The sequence below is a fragment of the Oncorhynchus keta genome, chromosome 14 (genome assembly GCF_023373465.1).
Source record: "Oncorhynchus keta strain PuntledgeMale-10-30-2019 chromosome 14, Oket_V2, whole genome shotgun sequence".
NCBI classification, from domain to species: Eukaryota; Metazoa; Chordata; class Actinopteri; order Salmoniformes; family Salmonidae; genus Oncorhynchus; species Oncorhynchus keta.
The window spans coordinates 76,602,616-76,623,437 of NC_068434.1; the positions used below are offsets into that span (position 1 = coordinate 76,602,616).

Here is a 20,822-nt window from a genome sequence, read left to right on the forward strand (position 1 = left end):
GTTCACTGGTGGTGTGAATCAAATCTGTAACAAATAAGGGCATCGATACAAGGCAACTCTTCTTACCAGAGCTACATGAACTTCAGAATGACTTAAGGACTCCATCTAGTGAAGACTGGCAGTATTACTACAGTTGTAGTAAACCAACCCACTGTTCCATGACACTCTGATCACTGGCATTTACAACTGGAAGCACACTCTACAAATGTCACAGAACGCAAAACTGCAAGTTGAGGGGTTTATTTACTTCAATTGCACTGTATTTTATGAGAATAGTATAAACGTCCAAGAAAATAAAGTCTCTATTATGCACAGTCATAAAGCAATTAACCAGGCACTGAAATATTGTCAACCGTCAACACTGTTTTTACGTGGCAAGATGGCCACAGCAGTTTAATTCACTGCATTTCTCAATAATCATCTTTATCACTAAGAGCTTCAAATAGTATAGGTAGTTTAACCTGCACTTGTGTACTAGTGTGTTAGGCTTCTGATACTGCATTCACTGAGATTAAACAGGCACCTTTCAAGATTGAAAAGTTCTGCATTTAATCGATCCATTATTGATTATATATGGCATAATGTAGACAGGCAAGATATCATTAGAGAAACTGCATCTCTTACATCAGAAAACAGATATTCTCTCCACAATTAGGAGTGAAAATACCATTTGGTTAGATCAGCTTGGATATGAGCGACGTTATTTAGAAGGATTTTCCACGGTCGGCCATGAAAGCCTCAATCTCCTCCACTGTACGAGGGACACTGGTGAGATGCTCCATTCCACTGGCAGTCACTGCAATGTCGTCCTCAATACGCACCTGGAGAGAGGAGGGGGAAACATCCAGTAAGACACATGAGGGTCAGAGCCAAGGTTAATAAGACTTAAGACTTAACAGAACAGCATAATGTGTATATTATTTGCTGCCATGGATTAGATTGAGACAAAGAGGTTTCTATGTGCAAGCTTAGGGTGGTTAACGTTGACAGTAACACCAGCACATAAACTCATGAGTATAAACTGTCTGTGGATAGGTAAACGTACCCCTCTAAAGCTGTGGAAGCGGGTCAGCACTTCATTGTTGATGAAGCAGCTCTGGGCTGGGTTGGCCAAGGCATGGACCAGAAGGTGGTTGATGAAGTAGATACCAGGCTCCACAGTCAAGACCATGCGTTCCTGCACCAGACGGCCCATCCTCAAGCTCTTCAGACCGGGCTCGTTGACCCGTTCAATACCCTGTGTAACCAAGAACAAGCGGCATGACACTGACGTTAGCCTTGTCTAGAAGGAAAGAGATATGTCTTTTTGGAAGTGTATTTAGAACTTTCTGTAGCACTGACCATTGATGAATAGAATACTGTATCTATCTCTCTGGTACTGACCTCTGGGTATCCACCCACGTCGATGCCCAGCAGGTATCCCAGGCCGTGGGGCATGAAGACAGAGCCCATGTGGACCTTCAGCATGTCCTCCACACTCCCACGCAGGATCCCAATCTTCACCAGCTCCTCTAGGTGAACCTGGTCAGCCAGATGGTGCATCTCTGTCTACTTGACCTCTGAAACACAAGACCACCTTCAGTCAGGTTTTTAAATCATAGGTTAAAAGTTTCAAAGCAGTCTAATATGCAGGTGATAATGACCGGTGGTGAGGATATGGCATGTTCTGTGGTAGTCTTCAGACTTCAACAACTCAATATTAGTCAAACCATAGAACAAATTAATATATTAAATGTATAATCCTTCCTTGTGCCTAAGCTAAGTATGTACTGTATGTTTAGTGAATGCTTCCGCTGTCCTGCCTGTGTACAGTAGGATCATACCTGGTTTAATGGCAGCCATGACAGCCCGTGATGACTTGAGCACAGCCTCATAGATGGCCTTCTGGTCTGGAGTGAACTTTCCATTGATTGGGAAGGAGCAGGTGATGTCAGAGGAGTAGCAGTAGTATTCTCCACCCATGCCAAACAGACTGCAAGGAAAAACCACACGTCACAGTTAGATCAGTGTTACTGCTCACCCAAAGGTCTCTACAGCCATTCCGGCATCATTATTTCCAAACATAAATCAGAGAAATTGTTCACAGCATGTACATCAGAATGAATGCAACTTTTGCCTTTCAAAGGTGCTCATGTTGTGTCACCATGGGCGCTCCACACAGCCACTTTAAATCTCCATCAGTACCCCTATGCACACAGCAGCCTGACTTATGTTCAAAGCCAGTCCAAGCTGTGCTCCGTCTATGAGTAAACCCATGGGAGAGCCACTCAGTGGATCCAGCTGACAGCGAGAACAAAACAACACCCTACTATACTAATGACAGCCGGGGAGGTGTAGTAGCTCTCTGAGATGTACAGTATTCCATTAAACAAAACAACACCCTACTATACTAATGACAGCAGGGGAGGTGTAGCTCTCTGAGATGTACAGTATTCCATTAAACAAAACAACACCCTACTATACTAATGACAGCAGGGGAGGTGTAGCTCTCTGAGATGTACAGTTTTCCATTAAACAAAACAACACCCTACTATACTAATGACTGCAGGGGAGGTGTAGCTCTCTGAGATGTACAGTATTCCATTAAACAAAACAACACCCTACTATACTAATGACAGCAGGGGAGGTGTAGCTCTCTGAGATGTACAGTATTCCATTAAACAAAACAACACCCTACTATACTAATGACAGCAGGGGAGGTGTAGTAGCTCTCTGAGATGTACAGTATTCCATTAAACAAAACAACACCCTACTATACTAATGACAGCAGGGGAGGTGTAGCTCTCTGAGATGTACAGTATTCCATTAAACAAAACAACACCCTACTATACTAATGACTGCAGGGGAGGTGTAGCTCTCTGAGATGTACAGTATTCCATTAAACAAAACAACACCCTACTATACTAATGACTGCAGGGGAGGTGTAGCTATCTGAGATGTACAGTATTCCATTAAACAAAACAACACCCTACTATACTAATGACTGCAGGGGAGGTGTAGCTCTCTGAGATGTACAGTATTCCATTAAACAAAACAACACCCTACTATACTAATGACAGCAGGGGAGTTGTAGCTCTCTGAGATGTACAGTATTCCATTAAACAAAACAACACCCTACTATACTAATGACAGCAGGGGAGGTGTAGTAGCTCTCTGAGATGTACAGTATTACATTAAACAAAACAACACCCTACTATACTAATGACAGCAGGGGAGTTGTAGCTCTCTGAGATGTACAGTTTTCCATTAAACAAAACAACACCCTACTATACTAATGACAGCAGGGGAGGTGTAGTAGCTCTCTGAGATGTACAGTATTCCATTAAACAAAACAACACCCTACTATACTAATGACAGCAGGGGAGGTGTAGCTCTCTGAGATGTACAGTATTCCATTAAACAAAACAACACCCTACTATACTAATGACAGCAGGGGAGGTGTAGTAGCTCTCTGAGATGTACAGTATTCCATTAAACAAAACAACACCCTACTATACTAATGACAGCAGGGGAGGTGTAGCTCTCTGAGATGTACAGTATTCCATTAAACAAAACAACACCCTACTATACTAATGACAGCAGGGGAGGTGTAGCTCTCTGAGATGTACAGTATTCCATTAAACAAAACAACACCCTACTATACTAATGACAGCAGGGGAGGTGTAGCTCTCTGAGATGTACAGTATTCCATTAAACAAAACAACACCCTACTATACTAATGACAGCAGGGGAGGTGTAGCTCTCTGAGATGTACAGTATTCCATTAAACAAAACAACACCCTACTATACTAATGACTGCAGGGGAGGTGTAGCTCTCTGAGATGTACAGTTTTCCATTAAACAAAACAACACCCTACTATACTAATGACAGCAGGGGAGGTGTAGTAGCTCTCTGAGATGTACAGTATTCCATTAAACAAAACAACACCCTACTATACTAATGACTGCAGGGGAGGTGTAGCTCTCTGAGATGTACAGTTTTCCATTAAACAAAACAACACCCTACTATACTAATGACTGCAGGGGAGGTGTAGCTCTCTGAGATGTACAGTATTCCATTAAACAAAACAACACCCTACTATACTAATGACTGCAGGGGAGGTGTAGCTCTCTGAGATGTACAGTATTCCATTAAACAAAACAACACCCTACTATACTAATGACTGCAGGGGAGGTGTAGCTCTCTGAGATGTACAGTTTTCCATTAAACAAAACAACACCCTACTATACTAATGACTGCAGGGGAGGTGTAGCTCTCTGAGATGTACAGTATTCCATTAAACAAAACCCTACTATACTAATGACTGCAGGGAGGTGTAGCTCTCTGAGATGTACAGTATTCCATTAAACAAAACAACACCCTACTATACTAATGACAGCAGGGAGGTGTAGCTCTCTGAGATGTACAGTATTCCATTAAACAAAACAACACCCTACTATACTAATGACAGCAGGGGAGGTGTAGCTCTCTGAGATGTACAGTTTTCCATTAAACAAAACAACACCCTACTATACTAATGACTGCAGGGGAGGTGTAGCTCTCTGAGATGTACAGTATTCCATTAAACAAAACAACACCCTACTATACTAATGACAGCAGGGGAGGTGTAGCTCTCTGAGATGTACAGTATTCCATTAAACAAAACAACACCCTACTATACTAATGACAGCAGGGGAGGTGTAGTAGCTCTCTGAGATGTACAGTATTCCATTAAACAAAACAACACCCTACTATACTAATGACTGCAGGGGAGGTGTAGCTCTCTGAGATGTACAGTATTCCATTAAACAAAACAACACCCTACTATACTAATGACAGCAGGGGAGGTGTAGCTCTCTGAGATGTACAGTATTCCATTAAACAAAACAACACCCTACTATACTAATGACTGCAGAGGGAGGTGTAGCTCTCTGAGATGTACAGTATTCCATTAAACAAAACAACACCCTACTATACTAATGACTGCAGGGGAGGTGTAGCTCTCTGAGATGTACAGTATTCCATTAAACAAAACAACACCCTACTATACTAATGACTGCAGGGGAGGTGTAGCTCTCTGAGATGTACAGTATTCCATTAAACAAAACAACACCCTACTATACTAATGACAGCAGGGGAGGTGTAGCTCTCTGAGATGTACAGTATTCCATTAAACAAAACAACACCCTACTATACTAATGACTGCAGGGGAGGTGTAGCTCTCTGAGATGTACAGTTTTCCATTAAACAAAACAACACCCTACTATACTAATGACAGCAGGGGAGGTGTAGTAGCTCTCTGAGATGTACAGTATTCCATTAAACAAAACAACACCCTACTATACTAATGACTGCAGGGGAGGTGTAGCTCTCTGAGATGTACAGTTTTCCATTAAACAAAACAACACCCTACTATACTAATGACTGCAGGGGAGGTGTAGCTCTCTGAGATGTACAGTATTCCATTAAACAAAACAACACCCTACTATACTAATGACTGCAGGGGAGGTGTAGCTCTCTGAGATGTACAGTATTCCATTAAACAAAACAACACCCTACTATACTAATGACTGCAGGGGAGGTGTAGCTCTCTGAGATGTACAGTTTTCCATTAAACAAAACAACACCCTACTATACTAATGACTGCAGGGGAGGTGTAGCTCTCTGAGATGTACAGTATTCCATTAAACAAAACCCTACTATACTAATGACTGCAGGGGAGGTGTAGCTCTCTGAGATGTACAGTATTCCATTAAACAAAACAACACCCTACTATACTAATGACAGCAGGGGAGGTGTAGCTCTCTGAGATGTACAGTATTCCATTAAACAAAACAACACCCTACTATACTAATGACAGCAGGGGAGGTGTAGCTCTCTGAGATGTACAGTTTTCCATTAAACAAAACAACACCCTACTATACTAATGACTGCAGGGGAGGTGTAGCTCTCTGAGATGTACAGTATTCCATTAAACAAAACAACACCCTACTATACTAATGACAGCAGGGGAGGTGTAGCTCTCTGAGATGTACAGTATTCCATTAAACAAAACAACACCCTACTATACTAATGACAGCAGGGGAGGTGTAGTAGCTCTCTGAGATGTACAGTATTCCATTAAACAAAACAACACCCTACTATACTAATGACTGCAGGGGAGGTGTAGCTCTCTGAGATGTACAGTATTCCATTAAACAAAACAACACCCTACTATACTAATGACAGCAGGGGAGGTGTAGCTCTCTGAGATGTACAGTATTCCATTAAACAAAACAACACCCTACTATACTAATGACTGCAGGGGAGGTGTAGCTCTCTGAGATGTACAGTATTCCATTAAACAAAACAACACCCTACTATACTAATGACTGCAGGGGAGGTGTAGCTCTCTGAGATGTACAGTATTCCATTAAACAAAACAACACCCTACTATACTAATGACTGCAGGGGAGGTGTAGCTCTCTGAGATGTACAGTTTTCCATTAAACAAAACAACACCCTACTATACTAATGACTGCAGGGGAGGTGTAGCTCTCTGAGATGTACAGTATTCCATTAAACAAAACCCTACTATACTAATGACTGCAGGGGAGGTGTAGCTCTCTGAGATGTACAGTATTCCATTAAACAAAACAACACCCTACTATACTAATGACAGCAGGGGAGGTGTAGCTCTCTGAGATGTACAGTATTCCATTAAACAAAACAACACCCTACTATACTAATGACAGCAGGGGAGGTGTAGCTCTCTGAGATGTACAGTTTTCCATTAAACAAAACAACACCCTACTATACTAATGACTGCAGGGAGGTGTAGCTCTCTGAGATGTACAGTATTCCATTAAACAAAACAACACCCTACTATACTAATGACAGCAGGGAGGTGTAGCTCTCTGAGATGTACAGTATTCCATTAAACAAAACAACACCCTACTATACTAATGACAGCAGGGGAGGTGTAGTAGCTCTCTGAGATGTACAGTATTCCATTAAACAAAACAACACCCTACTATACTAATGACTGCAGGGGAGGTGTAGCTCTCTGAGATGTACAGTATTCCATTAAACAAAACAACACCCTACTATACTAATGACAGCAGGGGAGGTGTAGCTCTCTGAGATGTACAGTATTCCATTAAACAAAACAACACCCTACTATACTAATGACTGCAGGGAGGTGTAGCTCTCTGAGATGTACAGTATTCCATTAAACAAAACAACACCCTACTATACTAATGACTGCAGGGAGGTGTAGCTCTCTGAGATGTACAGTATTCCATTAAACAAAACAACACCCTACTATACTAATGACAGCAGGGGAGGTGTAGCTCTCTGAGATGTACAGTATTCCATTAAACAAAACAACACCCTACTATACTAATGACAGCAGGGGAGGTGTAGCTCTCTGAGATGTACAGTATTCCATTAAACAAAACAACACCCTACTATACTAATGACTGCAGGGGAGGTGTAGCTCTCTGAGATGTACAGTATTCCATTAAACAAAACAACACCCTACTATACTAATGACTGCAGGGGAGGTGTAGCTCTCTGAGATGTACAGTATTCCATTAAACAAAACAACAGATCACTGCAAGTGTTTTTGATATACAAATCCAAGACAAAATGAACACAGAATCTAATAAAACCAAGCAAACAACCCAAAGAGGACAATTGAGGAGTGGAATAACTTCACATCATGTGAAATGACCGCCGACTTAACACATATCTCTGTCATCGATGGTCTTGTCATTGGGAGCTCCTGCATGGCCGTAGTGCAGGACTGAGCCGTTGTTTACACTGTTGAAGATTTAAGCATACGAGTAGGTCATTATAGAGGCACTGAACACACGTCAGACAGAACAATAGCACCTCATTTCTGCACGTCAAAATGTAACACAGATGTCACGCATTTCCAATATGTTCTCCATTAAATTAACCCATTTCTGTGTAGCAAAGGGAAGTGCCTTGCGTTCCACAGATACAGGTGTAGGAGGTGTGGCTCATTCCCCCATGAGAGTAGCAGTAGTGCTGGAACAGGCTGCAACAGAAAAGCACAGCGACCGTACACAAGAAGCTCCACAGCTCTAACTATATAGGAGGAAGTTTAATCAAGGGTTAACCTCCTTTTTGATATTGGGGTTAGCCTAGAATACAAGAAGAGAGTCATCTAAACCTCCCACCTTGAAGATCTCCATCGCCTGATACTTAACTGGGGATAGTATAATAAAAGCATTTGGACTCATTTTCACTTGGTTATTGGTTTATTCACTGGAGACTTGAGTCAGTGATTACATATTCTCTGCTGCACGTTCTTTCTGCAGTCAATTAGTCAGATAGTGGGCTGGCGAGGGGCACAGCTATAGTAGCTCAGATTATTTACATTCTTCAGCCACCCAGATGAAGGTTTAATTAAAAACACAAAAAGCTGCCAACTAGAAACAGGAAATTGATTCAGCTCAGTGGGTGGCTTTTGCTACATTGTAAAATACACTCGCCTCCATATGTATTTGGACAGTGATGCCATTTTTTCCATTTGGCTCTATACTCCAGCATTTTAGGTTTGAGATCAAATGTTTCACACGAGGTGACAGTAAAGAACGTCACCTTTTATTTGAGGGTATTTTCATGCAAAATGCATCTGTTTAACCATTTAGAAATTAAAGCACTTAATGTATTGTCCCCCTCATGTGAGGAAGTCAATAGTATTTGGACAAATGCGCTTATAGTGTATAAAAGTAGTCAAAAGTTGAGTATTTGCACGCAATGACTACATCAAACTTGTGACTCCACAAATTCATTAGATGCATTTGTAGTGTGTTTTGGATTATGTTTTGCCCAATAGTAGAAATAAAATGATTAGTCATCACTCACAGTGAGTAGATAAGATATTCCTGAACACTTCTAAATAAATCACTTCTAAATAAATCATGATAATGCCATGATTAAGAAAAATCATGAATGAATCATGAATAATGAATAATCAGTGAGATGCCGTTCAGAGGCTACAAATAAAACATGGTAACCTCTCACCATTACCAATAACAGGGGAGGATAGTATTTTTTTGGGGGGGGGGGGGTTGAGTATGATCTTTGTGCCTCTAACCTTTTCATTTTTCACGATTCATTCATGATGGTCGATTATCATGGTAGCAGAACACATGAATATAGAAGTGTTTAGAAACATCTTCTATTCTTACTTATGATAAATGCATCCAACATGATTTTTGTCACAAGCGTGATGCAAGGAATACGGGACTAAATACTACACTTTTGACTACTTGAAAACACTATAAGTGAATTTGTCCAAATACTTATGACTTCAGTAGTGATCAGATCAGAAGTGCTGTGAATGTAGTTTATCCAGAGGAACATACCTTGATAGATAAGGAACGTACTGTTTTACCGCCACCTTTATGGTTATGCGGGACATAGTACACCACCTCGTCATACAATATGCCTTTATACGGTACAAACAGTTCAATACAGCTGGCATACCCTTCATGATAAAAAGCTCCACTCACCTCTCCATTTCATATTCTTTCTGTCCAGGTCTCACATGCTTCATGATCTGAGGAGAAAGACAACAGCACTTCAGGTTGGCTGTGCCTGTGATATACAAGGTTGCAAGTGGGAAATGATGCCTCTGAGATGTATTCTTTTAGCTTTGATTATATTCATATATTACTCATGATAAAAAACATGGTGAGCTCCAAAAGTATTGGGACATTGACACAGTTTTGGTTGTTTTGGCTCTGTATTCGAGCACTTTGGTTGAAGTGCTGACTCCCAGCTTGAATTTGAGGACATTTCCATCCATATCAGGTGAACCGTTTAGAAATTACAGCACTTTTTGTACATAGTCCCCCCATTTTAGGGGACAAATTAACTTATTAACTGTACATGTGTATTAAAGAAGTCAAAAGTTCAGTATTTGGTAGCATATTCCTAGCACGCAGTTATTACATGAAGCTTGTTGGATGCATTTGCTGTTTGTTTTGGTTGTGTTTCAGATTATGTGGTGCCCAATATTAAGGAATGGTAAATAAAGTAGTGTCATTTTGGAGTCACTTTTACTGTACATAAGAATAGAAGTTAAAGTTTTATAGCCCATGTCCCTTCGCAGAGCGGGCCACTGATTGGGCTGCTCAATCAGTGGCCCGCCCTGTGAAGGGACATGGGCTATAAAACTTTTCAAACACGCCCTCCTCTCCCTTCCTATATAAGCCCTTGACGACAACATAACTTCCTGTTCCGATGATGTGAGAATGGTATGAACCTTGAACTCTTATTCACTACAGAAGTGATACCTCCTAGCCGCTGAGTTAGCAACCGCAGCTGCAAACGCAGGTTAGGAAGGAACAGACAGAGTATCCCGTCTACTACACAACGATGTTACTACAACGTATCCAATTGACAACCAGAGACATTCTTCAAAGGACTCGGTTGGGCAACACGGCCTTCCATCTACCACCAACCTACTGAAGCGCAGCTCAGAGTAAATATTTATTGCATTTTCCTTTTACAAATGGGCGGTAATTTAGAATGCATAAGATACATTATTTACGATAGTACAGCTTCACCCTTCGTTCCTCGGTCTTCCCACTCTTTCACTCAACCCAGCCCCTTTTCCATTGTGTAACAAGCTGTCATATCTGTTCAGCCCGCTAGGGACGTTTTCCTTTATGACGTAATTTGTAATCAAGTTATGATTAATTGTGTGTATGTGTAATTCTGTGTGATTAGTTAGGTATTTAGTAAATAAATAATTAAACCCAATTTTGTATTGCTGATTCAACTTGTTAGCCAGGGTTCGTGCAGATAAAATAATTTACAACTTTCAGATGAGACTGAATTGAGGTGACGATTGATATTGACTACTATTGATGTAAAATATTACTAGGTCTTTAAGGGTTTATTCGGAAGATAACAGCTCTATAAATATGATTTTGTGGTGCCCGACTCTTTAGTTAATTACATTTACATGATTAGCTCAATCAGGTAATAGTAATTACAGAGAAGTTATTTTATACAATAGCATGTCATATCACTTATTCCGGCATAGCCAAAGACATGACACAGGTATGTCTGTCTGTGCTGCAGGATTTTACCTCTTTATGGGCTTCACTGGAAATCTGGTTAGTGTATCACAGAACCTCCAGCTCCATGTCAGTCTTAGTCAGCCGGCTGCAGGAAGAGAAGGAACAAGGAGTCAAGGGCCTCTTAGATCAATAGGCCAGGTGTATATTTCTATATTATAAACTGGGTGGTTTGAGCCCTGAATGCTGATTGGCTGAAAGCCGTGGTATATCAGACCGTATACCACATGTATGACAAAACATTACTTTTTACTGCAATAACGTTGGTAACCAGCTTATAATAGCATTAAGGCACCTCAGGGTTTGTGGTATATGGCCAATATACCACGGCTAAGGCTGTATTCAGGCACTCCACATTGCGTTGTGCATAAGAACAGCCCTTAGCCGCGGTATATTGGTCCTATACCGCACCCCCTCTGGCCGTTTTGCTTAATTCTATCATGCACAAACACTGGCTTATAGCACCCAGCCAGAAACAAAATAATGATGATGAAAGCTAAAGCGCTGTGTTTATGTGTGTGCTTTATATTTGGTATCTCATAATGAATGCAGAAATAATACCTGTATTACTCATCCATTCCACACTGCCGGAGGAGCCTTACACTCCCCTCTTTATCTTTCAGTAAAATCAGCTTTTTACCATATTGTTAGTGAGGTGTTTTTCTGATTCTATTCTTGGTCATGGTTTCTACCACCATTTATGTCTTAATGATTCTGCCAGGTCGCAGTTGTAAATGAGAACTTGTATTGGCCAAACTGGGTTTTTAAAATGTTATTCGCTACACATTAGAAATGAAGTCAATACCTCAGATGACTCAGTGTGAAACAGTCACAGACTAATAAAGACTTTACAAAAATAGTTCCACATAACAGAAAAGAAGCAGCAACCACAAGCTGGATATAGTATCATAAAGTACTTACCATTCCACAATGACTGGATGCAGAAGAGTGTTGTTCACTTGGAATCTGAAATATCAGACACAAGATCATATTTATCAAGGTAAAATATTCAACCAAATATATTAGAAATACCAGTTTGATTCAAATGGATATCAATTGATGCCAATTAAACATACTGGCTGATTCCTTCAAAGGAGGCTTCATAGCAGATACTCCCACTGTCTGTTCTGTCCACGCTGGAAGAAACATAATACAATTACCAGGCCCACTTTCAAGTCTCTTAAAATAATACTTTATCTAATGAATTGCTACTGTAAACCACTATCATAGCATCAACAGAATATATTAAGGACATACCAAAGTGAGAAGAGCTCCAAGCTTCATCTTGGAGAAGACATCAGCAATCTGTAAGAGTTCAGACAGAAAGGCTTGAATTGTTGAGGGATCAGAGAACTGACACTATCAAATAGAGGGAAACGAGTGAAGCTACAAGATCACAAGCTAAGCTACAACACTACAAAGATGGATAAGGTGTACAGTATATGCATGCAAACGTGACACACTAACTTACATCACAGGTGTATTGCACCTCATCGACTGCGTATTTCTCCTTGAAGTATTCCCGCGGATGGATCCTATCAACAGACAATGACACAATCGGTTTTAATGAGAAGGCCTAAGGAGTATTCTTAGAGTGTCTTTGTGAGTCCATGATGCTGAAAGTGGTAGGCTGTCTCCTGAGGCTGATCGCATTCACATATAGTTTGAGTTGGGAGAGTGAGTCACTGACTCACTCTCCCATCCAGGTTGCATAGCTCTCAGGCAGTTTGGGGACAAAGACGATGGATTTTCCAGTGTCCACGTAGATGGCTCCGTAGCAGTTGGCTTCAGTGTATCGATAGGCTGTACTTCCGGCGCCGACAGAGATGGCCGCCTCGCTTCGCGTTCCTAGGAAACTATGCAGTTTTTTGTTTTTTTACGTGTTATTTCTTACATTGGTACCCCAGGTCATCTTAGGTTTCATTACATACAGTCGAGAAGAACTACTGAACATAAGAGCAGCGTCAACTCACCATCAGTACGACCAAGAATATGACTTTCGCGAAGCGGATCCTGCCTTTCAATCAGGACAACGGAATGGATCCCAGCTGGCGACCCCAAAAAACGACTTCGAAAAAGGGGAAAACGAAGCGGTCTTCTGGTCAGACTCCGGAGACGGGCACATCGTGCACCACTCCCTAGCATTCTCCTCGCCAATGTACAGTCTCTTGACAACAAGGTTGATGAAATCCGAGCAAGGGTAGCATTCCAGAGGGACATCAGAGACTGTAACTTTCTTTGCTTCACGGAAACATGGCTCACTGGAGAGACGCTATCGGAGACGGTGCAGCCAGCTGGTTTCTCGACGCTTCGCACCGACAGAAACAAACATCTTTCTGGTAAGAAGAGGGGCGGGGGCGTATGCTTTATGGTTAACGGGATGTGGTGTGATCATAACAACATACAGGAACTCAAGTCCTTCTGTTCACCTGATTTAGAATTCCTCACAATCAAACGTAGACCGCATTATCTACCAAGAGAATTCTCTTCGATTATAATCACAGCCGTATATATTCCCCCCCAAGCAGACACATCGATGGCTCTGAACGAACTTTATTTGACTCTTTGCAAACTGAAATCCATATATCCGGAGGCTGCATTCATTGTAGCTGGGGATTTTAACAAGGCTAATCTGAAAACAAGACTCCCTAAATTTTATCAGCATATCGATTGCGCAACCAGGGCTGGAAAAACCTTGGATCATTGCTATTCCAACTTCCGCGACGCATGTAAGGTCCTGCCCCGTCCTCCTTTCGGAAAAGCTAACCACGACTCCATTTTGCTGATCCCTGCCTACAGACAGAAACTAAAACAAGAAGCTCCCGCGCTGAGGTCTGTTCAACGCTGGTCCGACCAATCTGATTCCACACTCCAAGACTGCTTCCATCACGTGGACTGGGATATGTTCCGTATTGCGTCAGACGACAACATTGACGAATACGCTGATTCGGTGTGCGAGTTCATTAGAACGTGCGTTGAAGATGTCGTTCCCATAGCAACGATTAAAACATTGCCAAACCAGAAACCGTGGATTGATGGCAGCATTCGCGTGAAACTGAAAGCGCGAACCACTGCTTTTAATCAGGGCAAGGTGACTGGAAACATGACCGAATACAAACAGTGTAACTATTCCCTCCGCAAGGCAATCAAACAAGCTAAGCGTCAGTATAGAGACAAAGTAGAATCTCAATTCAACGGCTCAGACACAAGAGGTATGTGGCAGGGTCTACAGTCAATCACGGATTACAAAAAGAAAACCAGCACCGTCACAGACCAGGATGTCTTGCTCCCAGGCAGACTAAATAACTTTTTTGCCCGCTTTGAGGACAATACAGTGCCACTGACACTGCCCGCAACTAAAACGTGTGGACTCTCCTTCACTGCAGCCGACGTGAGGAAAACATTTAAACGTGTCAACCCTCGCAAGGCTGCAGGCCCAGACGGCATCCCCAGCCGCGCCCTCAGAGCATGCGCAGACCAGCTGGCTGGTGTGTTTACAGACATATTCAATCAATTCCTATCCCAGTCTGTTGTTCCCACATGCTTCAAGAGGGCCACCATTGTTCCTGTTCCCAAGAAAGCTAAGGTAGCTGAGCTAAACGACTACCGCCCCGTAGCACTCACTTCCGTCATCATGAAGTGCTTTGAGAGACTAGTCAAGGACCATATCACCTCCACCCTACCTGAAACCCTAGACCCACTCCAATTTGCTTACCGCCCAAATAGGTCCACAGACGATGCAATCTCAACCACACTGCACACTGCCCTAACCCATCTGGAGAAGAGGAATACCTATGTGAGAATGCTGTTCATCGACTACAGCTCTGCATTTAACACCATAGTGCCCTCCAAGCTCGTCATCAAGCTCGAGACCCTGGGTCTCGACCACGCCCTGTGCAACTGGGTACTGGACTTCCTGACAGGCCGCCCCCAGGTGGTGAGGGTAGGCAACAACATCTCCACCCCGCTGATCCTCAACACTGGGGGTGCGTTCTGAGCCCTCTCCTGTACTCCCTGTTCACCCACGACTGCGTGGCCACGCACGCCTCCAACTCAATCATCAAGTTTGCGGACGACACAACAGTGGTAGGCTTGATTACCAACAACGACGAGACGGCCTACAGGGAGGAGGTGAGGGCCCTCGGAGTGTGGTGTCAGGAAAATAACCTCACACTCAACGTCAACAAAACTAAGGAGATGATTGTGGACTTCAGGAAGCAGCAGAGGGAACACTCCCCTATCCACATCGATGGAAAAGTAGTGGAGAGGGTAGTAAGTTTTAAGTTCCTCGGCGTACAAATCACAGACAAACTGAATTGGTCCACCCACACAGACAGCATCGTGAAGAAGGCGCAGCAGCGCCTCTTCAACCTCAGGAGGCTGAAGAAATTTGGCTTGTCACCAAAAGCACTCACAAACTTCTACAGATGCACAATCGAGAGCATCCTGTCGGGCTGTATCACCGCCTGGTACGGCAACTGCTCCGCCCACAACCGTAAGGCTCTCCAGAGGGTAGTGAGGTCTGCACAACGCATCACCAGGGGCAAACTACCTGCCCTCCAGGACACCTACACCACCCGATGTCACAGGAAGGCCATAAAGATCATCAAGGACAACAACCACCCGAGCCACTGCCTGTTCACCCCGCTATCATCCAGAAGGCGAGGTCAGTACAGGTGCATCAAAGCTGGGACAGAGAGACTGAAAAACAGCTTCTATCTCAAGGCCATCAGACTGTTAAACAGCCACCACTAACATTGATTGAGTGGCTGCTGCCAACACTGACTCAACTCCAGCCACTTTAATAATGGGAATTGATGGGAAATTATGTAAAATATATCACTAGCCACTTTAAACAATGCTACCTAATAAAATGTTTACATACCCTACATTATTCATCTCATATGTATACATATATACTGTACTCTATATCATCTACTGCATCCTTATGTAATACATGTATCACTAGCCACTTTAACTATGCCACTTTGTTTACATACTCATCTCATATGTATATACTGCACTCAATACCATCTACTGTATCTTGCCTATGCCGCTCTGCACCATCACTCATTCATATATCTTATGTACATATTCTTTATCCCCTTACACTTGTGTCTATAAGGTAGTAGTTTTGGAATTGTTAGCTAGATTACTTGTTGGTTATTACTGCATTGTCGGAACTAGAAGCACAAGCATTTCGCTACATTCGCATTAACATCTGCTAACCATGTGTATGTGACAAATAACATTTGATTTGATTTTGATTTGATTTTGATTAGGCCTGCGTTTTTATTATTAGCATCTCGTAATGTCTATTTTAATATTGAGGAATATTTCACTTTCTCTAGTTATAGGAACATGAATTTGTGCAAGAGGCAAAAGTAATGCGGTGTGACTCGAGTTTCGCCATCAGTGGTAGGACGGTGTCCTCTCTCTGTTCAGTTTCACCGGACAAATGGAGAAAGCAGGGACAGTGAGAGGTGGACCCTCTGCTGCTCTCTCCCTCCCTCCACTGAGACTGACCATCAGATGCAGGTACCATCAGTCCAGTAAAATAAAAAGTGAATTACTTCAATTTAAGCTCAGCTGTGCCTTGCAAGTGGTACAACTGATCTATTTGGTTATCAAAGCTTGAGTTTATAAATATAATATGGTCTTAGAAGAACAATATTGTCAGGCCAGGCACATATAGCCAATATGCTGTGATAATATTTTTGGCCTACTGCAAAAACTTCATCCCTACAGAACTGTTTTTATTCGTGTTGAATAGGCTTACATGTTTTTAAAAGAATCTGAGTGGTAGACAGCTTGTTTTTTGACTGCAAAAGTGATCTTGACTCAGAAAAGGTTGGTGACCACTGCAGTGGAGTATTGCGATACTATTTTTGACAATATATCAATTATACGACTGCAAGTATCAATTCTCTCTCTTTTTTGCAAGGTTGTTAATGTTAGCTAGTGCTAGTTGGCTGTATCTGCGCAAAAACTTCGGTATTTATTCTATAATGTTAGCTCGTCTTCAATCTTACTTTTAAATGGTGAGGCAACATGTTTTCAGCACTTGACTAATCAAAATGAGTATTTTATTAAAATGTGTTTATTATTAAGCCTCTCTCCTGTCCCTCTGCCGCAGACATATAGTGAGCAATATTTATTTAACATCGAATTGTGATAAATCGTGATACATATGGAATCGTGATACATATGGAATCGTGATACATATTGTATCGGCACCTAGCTACTGTAAGTATCGTGATAATATCTTATCGTGAGGTCCCTGGCAATTATTTCAGAAACAACCCCTCTGTAGAGACTAGCTAATATTACCCACAAACTGGAGCTGTAACCACCTATTATTTCACTATTCTGCGAGTAAATTTCAAGTTAGACATGCATAGTTAGTTAGTTACCTGGCAAAGTTGCTGATTGATGCCTGACTGCCAGCCTGCAAAAAGTATGCCACTCTTTTCTTATGTTTGTCAGCTAGCCCCGTTAACGAGAGTTAGCTTAGTTGATCAGGTTTATGCAGATAGCTAGCGAGCTAACAGTTTAATTCAGAATCAGTGGCCAAGTACGCTTAACACAAAGATAAACCATCGAAATAATACAGAACAGAATATATACTCACTCCTGTCGTGCAGCCATGTTGTTCAAGACTGTGACACGTGTCTTCGCTTGTGAAGCCGATCAGCTGATTTTGGCTGAAGAGAGTGAGTGCTGATCAAAATGTTTCAAAATGTGTGTCGGCATTATGTGATATCAAGCTGCGAACCTGAATGATGCTTGAAGTAGTATGGCAATTTATTTGATCCACTAACTTGAAATATATGTTAGTATTGCATTGCAAGGTCTTTATAACTGTCTTTCAGAAACCCCCCAGGGAGTTGTTTCCGTTTCAAATCCACTTTTTTTGTATCAGTAAACATCACACAACATATGTTTGTGTTGGATATATATACTGTTCAGCTTTAAGTTTTTATTATGAACCAACTTTTGAGGTGTTATTTCATTCTCAATTTCATTGTCACTCTTCAGTGAATATTCGTGATACATTTTCTCACTGAGAACTTCTACAGAAGTCTGTTCTCAAATCAAATAATCAAATCAAATCAAATGTTATTTGTCACATACACATGGTTAGCAGATGTTAATGCGAGTGTAGCGAAATGCTTGTGCTTCTAGTTCCGACAATGCAGTAATAACCAACAAGTAATCTAACTAACGATTCCCTAGTGCCCATCCCAACACAAGTTATGTAACTTATTATGTATGGCCTTTCTTTCATCAGAACCAGCAATTATTTCAACACTTAGTTCAAGGTCCAAGAAAACATTTGCAGACACTGTGTGACTGAGGCTGCATTTACACAGGCAGCCCAATTCTGATCTTTTGTCAAAAGATCTGATCTGATTGGTCAAAATACCCATTAGTGGCAAAAATATCTGAATTGGGCTGCCTGACTGTCATAAATTGAAAATGCATCCCAGACCTAACAATATTGACTATTACTGATATGCCCCACTTGGATTAGGAGTGAAGTGGGGTGAATTTGTCTCAACTGCACAGATGAATGTAACCCATTTGAGAATTTATTACAGTGTAATTATAATCTAATAACCCATGTTAATGTGTACTATTGTGAGGTTCTGTGTTATGCACTATAGCCCCATATCATATGTGATGGAATATTATTTGCTGTTGGCTTGATGTGTTATGCAACATAGCTGAATTGAGACATTGTTAACAGTTTCAGGGCCATGAGCCTTTCTCATGATGGAAAGTGCAGACTCTAATTGAGACTCTAATTAATCAGTGTCTGCGGTCCAAAGTCCAAACACTTAAAAGACACCCTATCCCCTCAGCCCTCAAATGAAGTGGACACTTCGGATGAAGTATCATGACGTCTGACGAGTATACACTTGCAAGGCAAGGGGCGAGGAAGGGAGGGAGGAATGATTTTTAAATAGACCTCCCTTGGTCGGAAACTCCTCACTCGTTCATCCCGTGATGATTGTGTTTTCAGCCACCGGTAGGTTGTGGGTGCTTTATATGCGCTACAGTCAATTATGAGTGCATGTCTACTTATATTAAATATATCATTATTAATATACGCCTACTGTATGATAGCTAGCAAATGAATTAGCTAACTAACGTTAGCTTGCCTAGCTGGAACTTCTGAAGAAGGAACATTTTTTTAATTCTACAATTTCCGAAAGATAACCAAACAAAAACATATTTACTTTTTACGAGACGTGTTTGTGCCGTCATGTGCATTAGTAGCACAATTTCTTACTTATTTGCATTCATTTTTACTTCCAATTGTATTTTGACTTCTCCATTGATGTTTTTTTAAAGTTTTCACGGACTTGAATTATGGGGAGTTTCAGGCCCTGAAGTGAACATAATTGTACACTTGCAAAGCCTATCTAAAAACGAGCGCTGAGGGATTTACGTTGTAAACTTCCCTTGCTTGGCTAATCATTTGGAACGTACTCCAAGATGGCGAAGGGGATTCCCCCAAGGGCATAAGGCAAGGGTAAGTGGACAAGGGTGTGTCTTTTAAATGTTTGGACCGCAGACAGTGTCTCACCCTGGATGGTTCAGGAAGTACTGACATCTACTGATGCCCAGCAGGTATCCCAGGCCATGGGACATGAAGACAGAGCCCATGTGGACCTTCAGCATGTACTCCACACTCCCACGCAGGATCTCAATCTTCACCAGCTCCTGCATCTCTGTCCACTTGACCTCTGAAACACAAGACTTGTTTTATGGACTGGATCTAGTATTCACTATTAAAGGCATAGCCCATTTGATTTGCTTACAAGCATATATGGATGAAGGGAGCTGACACTTTATGTAGACATATTTGTAAGTATGCATGTGTTTAATGAGAGCCATGATGGTCCGTGATGACTTCAGCAAAGCCTCAGAGTGTATTCTCCACCCATGTCAAACAGACAATAAATTGTTCCCAGCATGCACATCAGAATGGATAAAAGTTTTGAGTGGAGGCGGTTTGCCTTTCAAAGGTGCTCATGTTGTGCCACCATGGGCGCTCCAAACAGCCACTTTAAATCTCCATCAGTATCCCTATGCACACAGCAGCCTGCCTCAGGTTCAAATACAGTCAAGCTGTGCTATGTTTATGAATAAACCCATGGGAGAGCCACTCAGGGCTACAAGACTAAAGGATCCATCTTCTGTGTATCAATATTTAAAACCTGCTCAACTTTCAACCTCTAAGACAAACGTTCATGAAGAATCCAGTGGGTATGTTAAAGAGGCTTTCCAAGAGTTCCCCTTTCAAACACAATCATCTTTTTAATACCCTCTTAGATGTTTAGTTCTGGACCAGTTCTGACTGACAAATAATGCCAAAAAGCCCAATCTGTCTGCTCTCTGATTCCACTCTCTAAGCAGAGCTGACTTGGAAGTGTCAGGTTTCAGACCGACATTTGCATAGGGAGTGAGCTGTCACATTTTCTGGCCAGACAAAGAATCGATTATCTGTTCCTCTGAGCAAGTGAACCCAGCTTGAGAGACAACAAATGAGCGGTGACAGTCTTGCGAGTCCAGCCATTGTGGTTTCATCTTGCTGTGATTTTCTTAGCAATTTAGAGCTCTCAACATAAAAAAACATGTATTTTAATATAATTTAAACAAGATCCCTTTCTCTTGGTCACAGAAGGATGAAATCACTTTGTGCTTAAAGCTGAAATTGTCATGAGTATGCA

At 41.8% G+C, this 20,822-nt stretch overlaps 1 long non-coding RNA gene and 1 pseudogene across 1 annotated transcript; one reads left to right on the forward strand and one right to left on the reverse strand.

Annotated features, from left to right (window-relative positions):
- Positions 1-103: 103 nt before the first annotated feature.
- LOC118370899 (xaa-Pro dipeptidase-like) lies at positions 104-17,730 on the reverse strand (annotated as a pseudogene).
- A 1,286-nt stretch (positions 17,731-19,016) lies between these two features.
- Positions 19,017-20,173, forward strand: LOC118370879 (uncharacterized). Its single transcript, XR_004822883.2, has 3 exons — positions 19,017-19,114; positions 19,441-19,621; positions 19,720-20,173. It is a non-coding gene; the product is annotated as an uncharacterized LOC118370879 (long non-coding RNA).
- Positions 20,174-20,822: the final 649 nt, after the last annotated feature.